This window comes from Megascapheus bottae, chromosome 4 (genome assembly GCF_031878675.1).
Source record: "Megascapheus bottae isolate mThoBot1 chromosome 4, mThoBot2.hap1, whole genome shotgun sequence".
Classification (NCBI taxonomy): Eukaryota; Metazoa; Chordata; class Mammalia; order Rodentia; family Geomyidae; genus Megascapheus; species Megascapheus bottae.
Genome location: NC_143512.1, coordinates 45,335,335 through 45,355,127, shown reverse-complemented (window position 1 = coordinate 45,355,127; position 19,793 = coordinate 45,335,335). Strand labels below are relative to the sequence as shown.

General features: G+C 44.2%; 1 protein-coding gene across 1 annotated transcript in view; it reads left to right on the top strand.

The window, feature by feature from the left end:
* The first annotated feature begins 7,578 nt into the window (after positions 1-7,578).
* The window catches only part of Znf366 (zinc finger protein 366), a 57,354-nt gene continuing 45,139 nt past the window's right edge, over positions 7,579-19,793 (top strand). The window contains exon 1 of the mRNA XM_090331809.1: positions 7,579-7,683. The gene's annotated coding sequence lies outside the window, so the exon portion shown is untranslated. The remainder of the gene's footprint in view (positions 7,684-19,793) is intronic.

Below are 19,793 nucleotides of genomic sequence, written 5' to 3'. Positions count from 1 at the left end.
CTATTGTCACAGAACTGGACTGCGTTTGACTGAGTTGCATGACCCAGTGCCAAGACAGCGCACCCATATGGCTGTTAGCAGGAGACTTGTCTTCACTACTGTGTTCCTCTCTGCAGCTGAGTTGAGTTTCCATATAAGATGATTTCCCCAGAGCAAGCAATCCGTGAAACGGTGAATGGGAAGACGTCTCAGAATCTTTCATGACTTGTCTGCTAGGTCGCTCGCTGTCACTTCTGCCTTATTCTCTTCCTTAAAAGCAAATTCAGTCCGTGGTGAAGGAATGGGGAAATGGATGTCATCTTTTAATAAAAGGACTATCAAAGAATTTGTGGATTTATTTTGTGACCATCTCCTCCCATTTATGATTCCTTTATTTTACACATTAAATTTAGTAACATCCATTCTTATGAATAAAGTTGGTCAATTGTTCTACATAGTTGTTTTTGCCAGTCCTGGGCTTGGGCTCAGGGCCTGAGCACTGTCCTTGGACTTTCTCAAGGCTAGCGCTCTACCACTTGAGCCTCAGCACCACTTCCGGCTTTTTTCTATGTATGTGGTACTGAGGAATCGACCCTGGGTCTTTATGTATACTAGGCAAGCCCTCTACCACTAGGCCTACACTTCGGCCCCTCAAGCATCTTTCTTTTGGTAGTTCCAGACCTAGGTTCATATTTGTGACTCTAGAAAGACAGCACTGAATAGAAGCATCTTAAAAGACAGTAGATTATCCAGCTCAGCACCAGCTACTTTAGAGATTCTCGCAGCATTCACCACAGAACCACCCCGGAGATCCATGGAGCACTTGCTCAGTTCAGAACCAGACACCTTAGAGAGCCACGGAGTGAGAGAGGGACAGACAGGGAGAGAGAGAGAGAGAGGGAAAGAGAGAGAGACAGACAGGGAGAGAGAGTAAGAGACAGACAGGGAGGGAGAGAGAGACAGACAGGGAGAGAGAGAGACAGACAGGGAGAGAGAGTGAGAGAGAGACAGACAGGGAGAGAGAGGGAGAGAGAGACAGACAGGGAGAGAGAGGGAGAGAGAGACAGACAGGGAGAGAGAGGGAGAGAGAGACAGACAGGGAGAGAGAGGGAGAGAGAGACAGACAGGGAGAGAGAGGGAGAGAGAGACAGACAGGGAGAGAGAGGGAGAGAGAGACAGACAGGGAGAGAGAGGGAGAGAGAGACAGACAGGGAGAGAGAGGGAGAGAGAGACAGACAGGGAGAGAGAGGGAGAGAGAGAGACAGACAGGGAGAGAGAGGGAGAGAGAGACAGACAGGGAGAGAGAGGGAGAGAGAGACAGACAGGGAGAGAGAGGGAGAGAGAGACAGACAGGGAGAGAGAGGGAGAGAGAGACAGACAGGGAGAGAGAGGGAGAGAGAGACAGACAGGGAGAGAGAGGGAGAGAGAGACAGACAGGGAGAGAGAGGGAGAGAGAGACAGACAGGGAGAGAGAGGGAGAGAGAGACAGACAGGGAGAGAGAGACAGGGAGAGAGAGACAGACAGACGGGAGAGAGAGGGAGAGAGACAGACAGACGGGGAGAGAGAGGGAGACAGACAGAGAGACAGATAGATAGGGAGAGGGAGACAGACAGAGAGAGACAGGGAGAGAGAAAGAGACAGGGAGAGACACAGAGAGAGGGAGAGAGAGAGACAGAGACACACAGAGAGAGAGAGACAGAGACACAGAGAGACAGAGACAGAGAGAAGGGTTGTATGTTAAGTTGATCATCCACAATCAGTACTTTCATGACCAATCATGAAGCTCTCATAGAAATCAGGTTGGCTTGAGAGCCTCCAGAAAGCTGGACACGTGGTGCTTCCTGGAGGACAGTGTACAGAGAGGAGTGTGGAAGCTGTATGCTCATCCACATACTTCTCTGTCCATCTCTTCAACCAGCATTCATAGGTATCCTTGCAAAATCCTCATAATAATACATTTGCTGGGCAGTGTATCCCTCTGTGAACTGCTCTAGAAAATGACTCAAACCTGAAGAGGGAATCCTGAGAAACGTAACTTATAGGAAGCTGGTCAGAAGCAGGCATAAAACAGCCTGTAGCTTATGATTTGGCATCTGGAACAGGGGTAGCAGTGGGTGATTGAGCCCTTGATTTATGGGATCTGATGCTTCCTCCATACAGTCAATGCCAGAGCTGAACTGAACCAGAGGACATCCATTTGGTGTCCTGAGGTGAGATTGCTTGCTTGAAAACAACGGAGAAACACCACACATCTCTGTCAGAAATGTTTTCTGAAATGAGAAGGGTTGAAAAAAAAAGAGTATTTCTTCCCTTAGCCTTACAACTATGGTGTGCTAGAACCCAGTTATGGCACTCCATATGTATCAGGTGTAGAAATTTCCAGCTAGGCTACAATCTGAAACTGCTAGAGTACAATTTCTACAACACTAGAAATACAATCACCACTTTCTAACTTGCCACTCTGGCATCGATGAGATGACGTCAATGACTCTTGATAATAGTCGAGATGTATGCAGCTTTCTGCTGGGTGGGTGTTGATAATTTAGGAATAAGGACACATCTTGTGACAGTGACAGCAAAGCAAGCATACAGGAGATGGGGTGGAGTAGTGGCCAGTAGATGTTCAGCTTTGAAGAATTAATAGACGATATGTTAAGGTATGGTTCTATTTTGCATTGCTTATATTTCTCTTGCCATAGAACATATGGATGTGCCAGCCGTTGACCTTTACAGGTATAAATAAGTCTGTTTCTATGTCTGACAGTCCTTACTGAAGCAGTCAAATCCAGCGCATTCTTTACAAGGGCTCATTTTCCCCTTCACAAGCCATTCTTTGCAAGTGACCAGAATATGGGGTCTCACTACATAGCTGGCCACAGTTCCATCCTCCCATTTTTGCCTCCTAATTACTGGGCTACATGCGGGTGCTACTACACTTACCTCCGTTTGTAAGATTTTCCTTTCGTTTCCATCCTTGTTGAAATTACAAATGTGAACTCGGGCCTCCCAGACTGACTGTCACCATCTTTGCTTGGCTCATATTTATTTTTCCAGTCTTAGTTGATAAGTTGATAGTCTATTTTCCCAGGAAGACATACCAAGGTATCCAGTTTTGGTACCTTGCTGCATGCTCTTTGAATCCCAGACTTCCTGTTCTGCACACGGATTCTTTCTTTTTAATGGTAACTGCTTGGGTATTCAAATATGCTTTGCTTGATTTTCTTAGTGTTATCTCTCCTCCACCAGGCCAAAAAAATATCCAGAATCATGTTAACTACACATAGCATGGAACCCCCATAAACAGCTTCACTAAGTGATGACCTAGTGAGCCTCTTGACAATGTCGTTTTGTCTTCACCTTATAGACGTAATTGTCTCCAGTTTTAGAGATCTCATTGGGTTTTTATGTGTCAGTGTTTAGAGAACAAGGCAGGTTTGGCTTGTTTTATGGTTAAATATTAGGACTCAGCCAAAATTCCCTGGGTTAGATATCTTACCTTATTTTGTGACCTAGAAGATAGGAAAAGGAATCATGGAGATAATACACTATCTATAAAGGGGGATGGGGGAGTTCATTATGACAACAGCATCTGTTTCACTAGTTTTTCTGACCATTAGGAAAGTCATGACATGAGAAATGTCTAGAACAGTGCCTGGCCCAGAGTAAGGTAAGTTTGTATAAACTTGTGGTGAGCCTGCTTGTCCAATGAGGAAGTTGGAGGCATACCATAGTTTCCTCCCCCCATCATAACTTGTTGAAATGGACCTATCGTATTAAATTTTCATGCTTTTAAACTAAAAAGGAAATAAATTTTTTTGCCACTCCAGGGGCTTGAACTCAGGGCCTGGGCACTGCCCTAGAAATTTCTCAAGGCTAGCAGTCTATCACCAGGCCCTCTTATTTTTTAAGAGCTGGGACTTGGGAACCATTGAGCCTTGGCAAGATGAAGACAAATCCAAGAAACAAACGAGCTTCCGAGCAATTTCAGGCTGAGGACTTGGCCATCCTCTTGAACATTAACTTCATCAGAACCTCGAATGTGGCTGTGATGCCTCGAGTGGCAGGAGCGACTGGTGAGGGGAGATGGAGGAGTCAGGCAATGGGACTGAGAGAGCAGGTTGCTGCCAGAAGTGATGAGAGCACCCCTGATGGAGGGTTCTGGCTCTTCAGGAAGTCTGGCAGCAACTCCCAGGCTTGGCTTCCCACCAAATGCATTTAAATTGACAACAAAAACAAAAACACCCCCTCCCCCCACCCACACACAATGCCAAGCTTCCCTAATGAGAGGAAGTGGATGCCAAAGGATATCAAACAAACTTGGTGACTCACTGGAGGGGACCCTCTTTCCAGAGAAAGTCAAGTCTCTCAGCTGCTTATACAGAAGACCATCCATCCCCAAGTAGAAGACACAGACACAGACACTGGGGTGGATTCACAGTGGAATATTGCCTGGAAACGAGTCTGAGATGAATGAACCATAGCTGTGCTCAGATGGGATGAATCTGGCAAAATAAGATCAGGCCAAAGAAATCCCAAACCAGAAAACACAAACTGAGCTCATTTTCATGGAATCGCCAAAGTGGACACTGCTCATCGGGGAGGGGTGTTGGAAGTGAGACTAGTGCCCCTGAACACAGGAAGTGTCAGAAGGGCCACATGTGTCGCTGTGCTGGCCACTCACCACTCAAGGTGTTCATCTGAAAGGTTAACTGACCTACACACACACTTTTGGGGCGCATTTCTGAAATATATGCTCTCTTTTAACCTTCCTCCAACTCCCACCTCCAAGTTAGTATGTAGGGGAACAGAGGGTTCCAGAGTTCAGATCCCAGACCTGATGACGTTCCAATTGGGTACTTCAGAGGTGAAAAGTATGTTAAGCAGAGTTTGTATCTCTGGGGTGCTGGTTCTAAGTATTTTATGTCAGTGCTTTGACCTTGTTTTCTCCTTGTCCGTTGGTCCAGTCCTAGAAAACTATAACCTTCTCTCATATTCCAGTGTTTTCTATGAGGAGCCATGCATAGGATTCACCAAGGGGCACAGGGCCACAGCCATGTTTCTACATGCACAGGTAGCATCTCACTGGGCACACACACACACACACACACACATACACACACTTTGCTCTTACCAGCAGCCAGGAGTATCTGGAGCTTCAGTGGCCTGGCTACAAATCCTTCTCCAAGTCTGATGGGAGATACTGGACAATTTTTAAAAGTAGACAGCAAGATAAACCAGTCTCAGGGCTGACTCTTCATGTGATTGGCAGTGCAGGGGAGGGAGGGAGAAGCCTGTGTGTGGCTCTGGCAGGCAGGGTTACAGGAAGGTATGTGGCTGGCCAGCCTGCCTTGGGGGTGGGGGGCACTAGTCAGCTGGCTGGGAGAAAACAAGGGGGCCCAACGTGACAGTCCCCACATTCTGCACACTTGAAAGGGAAAGCCTTTGGCTTCTGCCTGGACTCCCGGGGCTCGGCCTGGCCTGGCCTGAGGCTTCAGGAGGAAGAACAACATGGGAAGGGCGTGGTGGGGCTGGCTCTTCAGGTGGTAGGAGAAGCTTTCATTCCTGCTAGGGCTGTGTAGACAGGGCTTTCTTGTCCCTTCCTGTCCCCTCCTCCTGTCCTCTGACTGATGCTTCTCCTCATTCTGTGACTCCTGCCTCACCTCACTCTCATGATACATTTGTTTCTGGAAGGTTCTGTAGCATTCTGTAAAACCTCAACATTTCTCAGAGGTTCGCCTTCTGTCACTGCCTGTTAGAAAGTCTCAGTTCCCTTCTTTCCCAGGGGTTTTCATTTTTGCACACCTACCACCCCATCCCTGTATAGGTAGGATACAGAGAAAGGCCAGCAGAGGGCAAGAGCCCTGGAGTTAGACTCAGAGGCAGATGAATGTCAGAACTCTGTCCAGAGTCACTCATGTCACAGCAAAGCATAGAGACTCTTGGCTGGTCACTGGTGTTCTCATTTGTCAATGGGGATGTGTCACCCACAGCAGGAGTCTATGGGCTGTGCCAATTTTGGAGTCATGGTGAATGTAAAGGAGACTGTGCTCTGGCTTATAGAAACAGACTGAGTAACTGTATTACACACTCTCCTGGATACTTACCTCCTGCTCAGTCTGACAGACAGACAACAGATACACATGGACACATAGCCAGGATAAAACCTTGGAAGAAACACTCCATGTGATAAATCCTAGTATCTAAATGAAGTCTCTTATGGACAGTGAATCGGTCCTCTTTTGCTAGAATTCAATCAGGTAGAACTCTCTACTCCATTTTCTTCACAATTAGGAAAATGAGGAAGCAGCTTTTGGCTTTTTTTTTTCTACCACAAAGGACAACATAACTGCTGGTTCCTTCTTGTGGTAACAATGATACTCACTAGATGGATAGAAAATACAGCCATTTGAGTTGGCATTGTACAGAATTAATAGCCATATCAGTCTAGAAATGTTCAACTTAATTTTTTTCATTTGTACAGGAGTAAACACACTGTATTAATTATGCAAGGTCTTATCTACATGAGTTTGATTACAAAAACTAATAAAGTATTCTCTAAATAAAAAAGTCCAGCCTATTCTTAAACGTACCCTTCCTACCCCACCTTACACTCCCTCTTCCCCGTAGACATCATGCTTACCCCTGACCTCCCAGCTCTTCTCCCTGTTAAACAATGTTCCTCCCTTTCTTTAATTCTTCTAGTCACTCTCTCCGTCCATTTTTCAAAAACAGTGGCCGATTTATCTTATGATGCTTATGATGCTTCGCAGCATTCTGCAACCAGATTAGAAGTCACCTTCTAGTTACCCAGAGGTGTCTACATGCTAGAAACCTTAGAAAGGTGAAGGACATGATTATATAAACAACAGTTCTGAGCTCACTATGTGCTGCACAGCAGTGCTAAGTGACTTCTTTTCCTATTTAGGTCCACCAGCAAAGATGGAAGCTGGATTTGGTCCACTGCAGAAAGTTCAAGAAGCAGCACTGAAATCGGCACTCACAGGATGTAGAGTTTAGCTGTGGAATTGTAGCACTGGTGGAGGTTCAAAAGGCCTGGGAGAAGCTGAAAGATTGGCCAGGCTTGATGCCATGTCCCAGGCTACAGGTTTGCCTCAGTTAGCACAAAGGACCAAACTTTCCTCACTCACAGCTGACAAGATATGATTGTTCCCTTTGGGCTGCAAGGCAGATACTCCAGTCTTCAAGCTCAGGAAAGCGTACTTTTTATGGAACTCCCTTTGTTTGGACAAGCCAGGCCACTGAGGCATTTTCATCTCCTGAGAGCTCCCAGGGCAGAGAGCATATTTGAAGAATTCCTTTTTTTTTTTCAAAGACTTTTTTTTTAATTTTTTGCCTCTTCCAACATTTTGTTTAAGAGAAAATGAGATGTCTATCTTCTGTTTCCTTATTTTTTTTCAGGAAAGCAAAGGGTTGTTGACTTCCTCCCTCTCCCCTCCCTTCCTTCCTTCTTCCCGAAGGTACTCATCTGAGAAAAAGAGAACGAAGTATTGTTCCTGTTCTCCTTCTTAAGTCATTTCAAACACTGTCCCTGAGAGTTCTTAAAGTTCCCTGCAATCTGTACAACAGAGAAAGAGGGAGAGAGTGGGAGAGAGAGAGAGAGAGAGAGAAAGAGACAGAGACAGAGGGAGCGAGGGACCAGGTAAAGCGGTGGGGCTCCTGCAACCACTCAGCCCCAGGAGCTGGTAAGTGACCCACACAATCCTTTCTACTTGCATTTTAGTATCTCTGGGGTGCAAGCTTCCACAGATTACACCTTGCTTGGTGTAGTCCTTACTGAGAGGGTGTGCCTCATGGAGGGCCTAGAATTTAAGCTTGCACTTTTTTTTTTAAAAGGGAATTCTGATCCTTTGCAGGGCAGAGACTGGGAGGACTGGAGAAAATAATTGCATTGGATTGAGGACACTGTGCTAAGTCTGACTCTTGGTACAGGGTGTTGGAAGTTTTCTAGGAGCCGTTGAAGTATATGGTGGATCCCACTGAAGGTTTCTGTCCTTCTCAGTGCTGCACCCTAAACCTTCTTAGGGTATAAGATACATGCTGAGGTTTGCTCTGGGGATTTTGTTGTATATTGTCTGGCTTAGGATGCTCTTCTCTTATTCTTTTTCTTTCCATTCGGCACCCTACTCTGCTCTACTAAAAGAGAACTGTTCATTTCTAAATGCTTTGCCAAAGTAGGAAGAAGAAAATGAGGAGATGTCACTTTAAAATAGTGCTGTATGATGGGGAGGCTTCTGTGGTCAGGTGCCATGTGTGGGTTGAGTGTGGATTTCTTGTTCAAGGTCAGTAGAAGGTGTCTCACCTGCCTCACATAAGGAAGGCAAAGATTTAAGGGCATTTAGCTTCAATTTTGGAAAACAACAGGCAACTGGAACGGGAGGGTTAAGACTGATTACTAGTGTCGGGTGAAAATCCTAAGGCACAGATGCATCTGAAAAACATTCACTCAGTGCCTGGTTTTCCAAGTATCAAACAGAAACAGAAAACTATCCACAACTGAGGTTTCAAAGTCTTGCTTCCATTGAGTTTGTCAGAGCAGAATCATGCCAAAACTAGGTCAGCAAGGAACTCCGAAAGACCTGTGTGTTTACTAACACAGGTTAGTAATTTAATTCGTACGGGTGTTGAATGGTAGAAAGAAAGTGCGCATGCATAGTCTTTTAAAACTTACTGGTTAAAGTTCCCCAGTAAAGGGAAGAGCATAATAAAAATAGCAGCATTTAAAAAAATTAATTTGGTCAGATTATAACCACAATCAAATTAATCTTTATTTGAAACCAAACTGTCATCTAAAAATGGACCATTGGTGGAGATTTTGTTCCATTAGTCAGACCCCTTTTTCTTCTCCTTTCTGTCTTCAAAAGACTTTTCTTTGGATCATCATTAACATTAAAAGGGACGTGATTAGAGTTTGGCTGCGCAAGGAGACAAAATGATTCTCACCCTCACTGTGAGTGGTTTTAGCAACCCTTATCCCTGCTCCAGCCACTTCCAAAATATCCCATGTTTTGAATATTTTACATTATTTATCAGCAAATATAACCCCAGAAAAATACACAGGGCTGTGATCTGCCTTTCTCCTTTCAGTTTCATTTCTCCTTGATAACTGTTTAATGTCGTGCCCAATTAAAACAGCACAGAATGCTTTCTAGTCTTATACGCTGAATAAAAAGATCAAATGCAGAGTAATATAAGACAGATAATATAGACTCCTCATGACAGGACAATGGGACAGAAGGTGGGAAGACAGTGTAGACTGAGCGTGTCTTCATTATGGCTCAAGACTGAGAAGTAAAGGATGTGTTTTCCTTTTTTTTTTTAACAAGTACACACACACATATATATGTATACATATACATGTATGTGTTCAATATCTTTATTTGCACTGTAAAGTAATTGCCAAGACACTATCTGTTAGATACTTTGGGGCTAGAGGGTCCAGCTACTGAACACAAAAGCCATCCTCAGCTACTTCAGTCTAAGTCACTGCTGCATTTGTGGAAACCTCCCTTAGATTCTTCCTGGGGTCATTTGAGAATCCTTTGTCGTATCACTAGGGGAATTCCAGTTTGGAAAGATCCAGAACTTAACTAACACAAGATTTCATTATTTTATTTTCTGCCAAAACTAAACCACCAACTTGTATGTATCTTGGGGTTACTAGGGATTGAACCTGAGGCCTCTCACATCCTCTTACAGACTAAGGATGTGCTCCTGCACTGATCTACCCCCAGGCCCCCAGTGCACAGTGTAAAGCAAGTCAGCCCACATGTTCTGCAGGACTGTGCTGCCTGTGAATCAGAGCCAGCAGAACATCAAATGGAGCAGTCGGTCCATACACAACCTGGCCTGAACTCAGCTTTGTTACTTACCAGCTGGGCTCTATGGCAGGTTCCTAGCCTCTCTGAGTCTCAGTATTTCTGTATGTTAAACTTCATGTACATAATGGCATTATGCTAAGGGTTAGAAAGTGCTGGGAGTCAATCGGCATCAGTTGTGATTTTTTATTTTATTTTTTTTTGTGCGGCCCGAACTCAGGGCCTGGGCACTGTCCCTGAGCATATTTATTCAAGGCTACTGCTCTACCACTTTGAGCCTTAGCTTCACTTCTGGTGGTTAAGAGTCTCATGGGCTTTCTTGCCTGGGTTGGATTTGAAAATACCAGACAGATCTCAGTCACTTGAGTAGCTAGAATTATAGGTGTGAGCTACCAATGCCAAGCTCAGATATGATTTTTAAGAGTTATATGTTAAGAGTTATATGTTAACATTTAACAATACTCTTGCTCAGTATTATACAAAGGAGGTTGGGGGGGAGGGGAAGAGATGATTCCTCATTATTTTAGAGGTTGAATAAATGTACTCTGAATCAATATACTCTGAATGGCAAACCCAAATGCCAGTGTTGGTTGTATTTCAGTCCAGCTATCTTCATCAGAGCTCACCACAGGAAAAAGTGCTCTGGGACCAAACGAACGTTTGGAGAGACCTAAATAATGCTGCAGACACTTCTTTAAAAAATATTGTTTACTGCTGTTGTAAGGTGATATATAGAGGAGTCAGAGCGACATTAGTCAGTTAAAGAGTACATTAACAGTGTCACCCATTTTCTCCCCAGTTTCCTCCTCTGTTGCCACTCACGAGTTACACAGTTCATTTTCAACGTAGTGTCTAGTGAGCGCCACTGCTGCATTTGTTCACCCTGTGTCCCTCCATTTCTGTGCCTCCCCTTACACAACCAAAGATAAAAGAACAAACCAAAGGAAATGAAGATAAAAACAGCAACAACAACAAAAGACCTCTTCCTTCCATATCCTAGAGTTCGTTTCAATAAGTATTTGATATGGTCCTATGCACATAGCTGTAGACATTTCATCACCTCTGTCACCCCCTCCCCCTCTACTACCTCCTCCCCACCACCCCCGCATCATTCTCTGTTGCTGGTGACCTTTGATCTGGCCAGAGAGGGCTGTAAACCTGCCACATTCTTCTTCCCATGGCGGTGCCCACTCTTCTCAAACACTCCGGCAGGGAGCCACCCACCCACTTATCCCCACCAACAGGACACCGTGTCACCACCAGCAATGTACCAGTCCAGCCAATGACTTTTTTTTACACTACAAACTTCAAAACCTTCATACCTGTCAGTTCATCAAGCTATACTAATGCTTTTATGTAGCTCTTAAACTTCTCTCCACTTTCCCAAAGCTCCAGCAAATATGCCCAAATTTTGACCAGCTCCAACCCTAACATTTGAGGTTCTCTTTTGTTAGAATAAAAGTTTCTGATTCCATAGACTCACTTGGCCACTTACCTGAGGAAGAAAAAAAAATGGAGTGAGGTTGCTCAGTGCCAAGATGTAAAAGGTGGCTGGTGCCTGAGAAGAGCAGGTCAGGAACCAGAACTCCACTGTCCTGACCCAAACTCTGTCACTTAAGGGACTTCTTTTCCTTGTTTGGGCCTCAATTTTATTTCTGAAGCATCAGGAACAGATTCCATCCGTAATGGTCAAGCTGCTATGCATGTGAATGCTTCAGATTTCATCTGAGGGCCAGTTCACTCCCTCTTCTTGCCCTTCCCACTTCTGGAGGATCTGGGGGCCCTGTGCTGACATCTGGGATTCTCTCAAGTAGATTCGGGTAGGGGGCAGTCTGGTTGGTCTTTAGGAAGGCATTGGTCCCAAGAGCCCTGGTTTTCTATGGTGTTTATAGTAGTTAGTAATTAGAGATTAGTTTCGGATATATCAGCTGTTATTCCAGACTCTAGTAGTATATAGAATCAACATGTCTTAGCCTTGGGTTTGTGGTTGTGCCACACCAGACTGGTTAAGGGATTCTCTCCCCCTCCCCACACAACGTGGGCTCTGCATCCAGGGACTTAACCAGCCACAGATGGACAGTATTTGGAAATACATGGAAATAACTGCCTTTGTGCTGAATGTATACAAACTTTTTTCTTGTCATGATTCTCTAAACAATGCAATATACAACATGAGTGCTATGTTAGGTATAGTAAATGGTCTAGATATGTATTATAGGTTATACGAAAATACAACTGCATTTGATGTGACACACTTGAATATCTATAAATTTTGGTGTCTGCAGAATCTTGGAGCCCATTCATCACAACACTGAGAGACAACTATATAACTCATCAAAAGATTAATTACTTAGATTTGTAAATATTATGATTCTGCAAGAATAGCACTTTTGAATTTATGTATTTCTATATTTACATCTTCAAGTGAGCATTCTTTAGTCTGTTTTCTACTTTTTAAATTATTAATAATTTTAATCTCAGTTTTGTTTTTACAATCTGTTTTGTAATGTGTGTGTGTGGAGCCTGGCTCAGAAATTAGGTCCTTATCCCTCAGTCAGTGGTGGCAAGAGTAAAAGACTGATAATGCATGAAGACCTGGGTTCAATTCCTCAGTACCACATACCCTTGATGAAGGGATTAGATGGTTAATGAAACGGAAGTGTTCACATGGCAGGAACAGATATCACAAATACTTTGATGTGTATACTCAGAAGAAGCTAGCTCAATGACAACCATCCTCAGTGACTGTCCAAATGCCTGATCCACCTACATAAAACAGTGATATGGAGATGCTTTACTAGCTGGACACAAAATGACTCATGCTTGTAATACTCGCTACTCAGGAGGCTGAACTCTGAGGATCAGAGGGTTCAAGGCCAACCTGGGCAGGAAAATCTGTGACCCTCTTACCTATAATTAATGCTAAGGCCTTGCATGCATGACTTCACATACGCCTTCTACCTTAAGAAGTAGCTTCCTTTTCTCTCCATCTTAGAGTTGAAGAAAGGCATCACTGCCTTCCCCCCTTTTAACAACAGAAAGTCACAGAAAGGAAATAATTCACTAGCTGATGTTGCTGATTTTGGGGTTTCTGTTCAGGAGGAAGGCTCATCTATAGCTATTAAGATTTAAAGTATTAAAGTACCCTCTTGGTGGGCAGCACACACAGAGCAGTAGCACAAATCTCTTGGAAGCATGTTAGAAATTCAGAACCTTAGCTCCTCATCCCATGCTACTGGACAAAACAAGCCCACTTCAAGGTTCAGTCTTATATTCAAGTTGGAGCAGTGCAGCATTCTTGGGGGTTTGACCTATTGTACACCGATTGTGGAACGTAAGACCCCACTCCAGAGTTAACTTCAACCTTGAAGTTACGACAACAGAACTCTATCAACAAAGGCATCACTGTATCAGTCCTATTCTATTGAGCCCAGAGCCGCATCAGGTTTGTGCATGGTGGTTACACCAATGGGCAAACTCCATGCCAAGGGATCTCAGTCAGTCTCCTGAGGGTGGACTCCAGATCTCTGCTCCCTCCTCCCACCAGATGGAAGGAATGTGGGGAGGAAACTCAGGCTCAGTCTATGACCCCAGCTAGTGGCTCAAGGACAGGGGAATCCCCAGGGAGGGGAGGCATTGAGTATTTGAGGGACATCCTAAAAAGGACTTCAGTTTTTTCCATGGTCTAAAAATAATATTTAAGAATGATAGCATTGGCTGGTGGCTCATGTCTGTAATCCTAGCTACTCAAGAGGCTGAAATCTGAAGCTCGTAGTTCAAAGTCACCCCTGGCAGTGAAGTTCCTGAGATTCTTATGTCCAATTAGCCATCAAAAAGTCAAAGTGGAGCTATGGATCAAGTGCTAGTACAGTAGCTTTAGCAGGAAGGAAGGAAGGAAGGAAGGAAGGAAGGAAGGAAGGAAGGAAGGAAGGAAGGAAGGAAGGAAGGGGCCTGAAGCATGACCTAGTAGTAAGAGTGCTTGCCTAGCATGCATGAAGCCCTGGGTTTGATTCCTTGGTATTACATTCACAGAAAAAGCTGGAAGTAGTGCTGTGGCTAGCTTTGAGAAATTGTAAGGACAATACTCAGGCCCTGAGTTCAAGCCCCAGGACTGAGGGGAAGAAAAGGGAAGAAAGGCTTAGGGAAAGTGCTCAGGTCCTGAGTTCAAACCACAGGACTGGCACACAGACACACACGCACACAGACACACGCACACACAATTATAGCACTGGATTCAATCCTTAGCAGTAGGAAAAAAATCTAAAATTGAAAGAGAGAAAGGAGACAGAACAGAACTCTGCCAGTCTGCCAGTTTCTTTCCTGAAATGCTCCTGTGTGTGTGTGTGTGTGTGACAGGCAGACAGACCGACTATCTGCATCCCTCCCTGGGGGAGAAGGGAGAACCTGGTCCCCAGTGTCTCCGCCAAGGTGGGGTGGCTCATGCCAGAACACACACCGCCTCCCAGTGCAGAAAGAATCCTTAGAGTTTCCTCTGCACTGGGGACTCACCGTTCTCTCTTGAGCAGAAATCAAGAGAGGACTATTGTTGGAGGGGTGGGGAAAGGAAATGGGGTGGAAGGGAGAGAGAGAGGACGGGAATAGCTGCTGGTTATAGCAGCTCAGAGCCAATGACACCTCTGGATGGATGGAGAGGGTGGCTTCTCCCCCTTCGCTGGGGCCCAGCCCCCTTCCACAGAAAGGCAGGGTTCCAAAGCCACTCGGCTCTGTGGGACAGCTACCTACCCATGCTACCCTAAGTGCAAAAACACTTTGGGTCTTTATTATTATTATTATTATTATTGTATTTATTTTATTGTAATGTATAGAGGGGTTACAGTTACATTCGCCAGGTAGTAGGTGCATTACTTCTCACACATTGATACCCCTTCTCATATTTTTGTCTCCATTTCCCTCCCCCACCCCCTCCCAATCATTTTGTTTTTCCCCTTCCCTTTCCTATTCCAAATACACAAATAAACATATATACAATACATCAGGTAACAAAGTCAGATACAGTAACAATATGAGATTAATCAAAGGGCAACAAAAGAGAAGAGAAATAAACTTTAGTTCTTATTGACTGTTTGTCTGAGGTGCTTTGTCCTCCACAGCCATGCCCAGAAAGCTTTCTCAGAGCAAAAGGTACAGAGCAGTTATCCAGCACCATCTTTACAAGATGAACACTTTTTTCTTTTTTTCTTTTTTTTTTGGTCCATTGTTGTGCTCGAACTCCGGGCCTGGATGCTATCCTTGAGCTCTTTTTGCTCAAGGCTAGTGCTCAACCACTTTGAGCCACAACTCTACTTCTGGTTTTCTGGTCATTAATCGGAGATAAGGATGTCATGGACTTTGCTGTCTGGGCTGGATTTGAACTGTGATCCTCAGATCTCAGCCTCCTGAGTAGCCAGGATTACAGGTGTGAGCCACCAAAAACCAGATTCAAATAGGTGTATTTTTTCACATTAATGAAGAAGGTCATTGAGCAGTCACTAAGAAATTGCAGGAGAGGGGGCATTTTGAACAGGATAGACTTTCCTATTCTTCAATTGCTCCAGTATTACATGTGTATATTTAATCAAACTCTAGAAAGGCTAGAAGTATTCATAGTTATCAATTTTTTTTTTTAAAACAACTATCACCAAAATAACATCTGGCTCCTTCTCTAATTGTGTCTGTGGCAGCAGGCAGCTTGCTCAGCCTTGTGTTCTTTGCTCACTGGCTCCCTCAGGGGGTGCAGTGACTGTCACATGAGTGCTGGCATGTGATCTCTTTCCCACGTTCCATGCTCCACAGTCAACACTCAGCAAGCACCACTTGCCCCTGTTTTGGTCACATCACCGAGGTGGGGTTGAACTAATAAGTAACTGAAAATGTAGAGAGGAGGAGAAGGTCCTTCCAGATGTTCCCATCCCTGGGTCACAGGCCACCAGTGAGGAAGTGGACACTCTGTAGATAACAAATTAGGGACAATTGGCTGGGGTGAACCCAAGCTGTAAGGATGAGGATGTTTCTGGCCTTCGAGCTCAGTAGACTTTGCCTGCCAGCCGAGAAAGTCACATGATGCGATAGACTTGCAGAGTGTGGGCTTGGAGCTCATGGAAGACCTGTTTTTTACCCCTCATGATCAACCTTCAGGAGAAAACAAGGCCATCAGTCTCTCTGAGAGCCAAGTGAGGCTACCTTGCCACAAACCAAAATGCTGAGGGCCACAGTTATCAGAGGGTCAGAAGGAAGTTGAAATGACCAACTCAATGCTCAGCCAGCTGACCATTTCACTTTCAGATCATCTTGAGTGTAGCTGTGTACTTTATCCCATCAGCCATCTCATAGAGGTAGCTGACTTACAAATTTTTGCCTCTTCTATATCTCAGTCCCTAGGATGTAACACACTTCAACCGGTCAGAACTTTGTGAGCATGAAGTGTTGATAAAGACCAAGAATATCTGAGGATGGTTTCTAAGCAATTTCCATCCCTTGGAACTTTATACTCCTTTTTCAATTGATTTTATTCAACTCTCAAAACTTCTAGCTGAATTCAGTGTTATTTGAGCTGCATAACACTTGTTTCTACACCTACACCCAGTCCTCCCTCTTTTTTTTTTTTTGGTGGGTCATGGAGCTTGAACTCGGCCTGGGTGCTGTCCCTGAGCTTGTCCGCTCAAGGGTAGGGCGCCCTACCCTTGAGCCAAGCCCCACTTCCTGTTTTCTAAAGGTTAACTGGAGATAAGAGTCTCAGGTCCTTTTGTGCCTGGGCTGGCTTTGAACTTTGATCCTGAGATCTCAGCCTCCAGAGTAGCCAGGATTACAGGCGTGAGCCGCCTGGCCCAGTCCTCCCTCTTTTGGACTGTAAGTCCACACGTTAGGAGAAGATACAGACACCTACTCTGAGATCTTCTTGGCTATCACTTTGGCTCCTCCTGCCCTCAGAGGAATTTTTTTGGTCATCTGTGAGCTCCTTGTTCCATCTGCCACAGGAAGGGCCACTGATTATCAACCGGAGGAAGTTAGAATCACCTGGAGGCTTTTTAGCTATTACAGTGACCAGGGGTGGCACCATTGGCAACTAATGATTAGTGATGGGCAGGGATGTTAAAGTTCTGTGATTCACACCACAATGTATTGGCACATCACAAACCCATCCACTGCCACCACCACCATTCTGTCTTCCCTGTGAGGATCAAAGGCATGACTGCCTCCTCACCACTGTCTCTCCACATCCAGCTCAGATTCTCGGCACACATCTCTTGGATGACCGTTCTTCTTTGTCACCTCCTCATGTTTTTGCATTCCCTCTCCCTTCAGAGAACAGCAAGAGCCATTCTGCTTGCCTCTTGTTTCTAAAGCCACCTTCAAAGGCAGGGGCTTCTCCAGCAATGGCCCATCCACATTCCATTCCTCTTTTCTCCCCACTGTCAAAATCTTCCAGCTGTTTAGAGGCTCTTAGCACTAATGAGTGCCTTCAGAACTGATAATGATTTGCCCTTTGACTTCAGCTCAGACATAGCTTAGTAATTGTAGGTGGGAGCTTTTTTTCTCTGAAGTAGATTTTAAAACTTTTAAAGAATTACATAGTTTTGACAGCCTAATTGATTCAGTTGTTCTATGAATCACTCTAAGTGACTTAGCCAAAGCAATAACAGTGGCCCTATTGGCATTCCCTCATAAGGGAAGAAAAAGCTCAAGTGTGACATCTGATGGTCTCCATCATTCTTGCAGAAATGGGAGGAACACAGACAGTAAGAAGATTAAGGGCCTGTAACCCTAGCTACAGAGGAAGCTGAGATCTGAGGATCGTGGTTCATAGTCAGCCAGGACACAAAGTCTGTAAGACTCATCCTCAATTAACCACCAGAAAACTGAAAGTGGCGCTGTGGCTCAAGAGGTAGGGCGGTAGCCTTGAGCTGAAGAGCTCAGGGACAGTGCCCAGGCCCAGAGTTCAAGACCCACAACCAATGAGAGAGAGAGCGCGAGAGAGTTCAAGAACTCCAGCAGTCTCTATGACAAATGACTCATTGGGGCAAAGTCAGAGCCATGTCCACCTAAGACACCTACACCCTGATTCTAGCTCACTGGACAAATATGATGTGGCCTTGTAGAATATTCTCCATGGCTAGATACTTCCAGAGTTCGTAAGTTTTGCTTTCTGACTGATTTCCCTTAAGAAAATTCCTTTCTGTTTTGTAAACTTCAGAGATAAAGTTCTCCTCCCAGCATGGTAATTCCCAACTCAGTCTACTCAGGGGCTCTCCCAATTTTTTTTTTTTAAGTACAAGGAAACACTTCAAAAGGTCCTACAATTCATTTTCATCCTTTTCAAATGGAAAGCACTCCAAGCAGTAGTATGCCTCACAGCTGCATCCATCACATTCGGTAAAAAAAATTAAAACTAATTTAGTTCTTGCCACATGTCATGCATATTAACTATCAGTGGCTTCCTTTTAATCTTCATTGAGACCTATAAAGTTATACATTAGTCAGGATAGATGAGACTATGCTTCAGAAACAAATAAGACCCAATTCTCCAGGGCTTGAAAAGGAAAATTTATTCTTCATATGCTTATACGTATCCATTATATAAATCCAGTGTGGCTTTGACTCCGATCTGTTTAAATTTTGGCCCCAGACCAACAACTATCATCTGAAAAAATTCAGCTTCTTATGGCAGAGGATAAGATATTGTGGGGACTACTCAAATAATTCACAAAGTGGTGCATGTCACTTGCATTTACATCTCATTGACCAAAGCAAGTCACATGGCCATGCCCACTTTTAAAGGTGATAGGACATATATCCTAGTCACATAAGAGAGCTAGAAATATTTGAGCAAAGTGTTACTATCCTTGTTTTGTAGATAGGGGAACTGGAACTCAGGAAAGTGGAAGAGCTGCTTCTCACAGCCAGGCTTTGTGATGTTTCTTGAGAGCTTTGCTCTCTGATAGTGGACTCATGCCATGCATACATTGCGTACAAGTTGCCTGACTTCCTGTCCAAATACTACTGCCAGGGTACAGAGTTCTTAGGCTTGAAGGAATATGTGCACACACTTGGGTAAGGTCAGGTTGGAGCCAAATAAACATTACTGCAATTTTTTTTCCAGTCCTGGGGCTTGAACTCGGGGCTCTAGCCTTGAGAAAGCCCAAGGACAGTGCTCAGGCCCTACCACTTGAGCCACAGCACCATTTATGGCTTTTTCTATGTCTGTGGTATCAAGGAATTTAACCCAGGTCTTCGTGCATGCTAGGCAAGCACTCTACTGCTAGGCCAAACTCCTAGCCCATATTGCAGTTGGTTCATTATAACTATTTCCATTCTCTATCAAGGACTTCAATACATTGAGCATGAAATCTTTATGTAACAGAATTACTTTTGAATATGATTTTTTTTAAAAAAATCAAGTGCCATAAGTTTCCTTGATGATTGCTTCTATTTATTTAACATTATCAGTGCGGCTGCAGATGCTTAAGACCCAGAGGGAAGTTGTTTATAATTCCTTATTTTCAGTAAAAGTGATCTCCAGGGGGAAAAAAAGCAAAGCTTGCTCAAAGGAACAAGACTTACTCTATGAGACTTTAGAAAATAACCCCAGAACTTCATTATCCTGGATCCCAGAGAATGTACTCTGAATAGAAAAATCTGAAAATAACATAATGAAGTACTCCTGGGAAAAGAAAGATATCAAAAAGAAAGTTGAAGTGACCTGCTGCAGGTGGATATTGACTCAAACCTATGCTAGCAATTTTGCATTCTTTTCCATGTCATATCCCTTACTGCTTACAACTACAATGCTTTACGTTACTCAGCACTACATAAAATTGATAGTCCAGAAGACACATTGACTTAGTATGAGAGAGAGACAGACAAAGAAAGAGTATGTGTATATTGGGCTTGAACATAGAGCTCCAGCTTTGAGGGGAAAAAATATATATCGAGGCCCTATCACTTAATCCACAGATTCACCTCTAGCTTTTTGCTGGTCA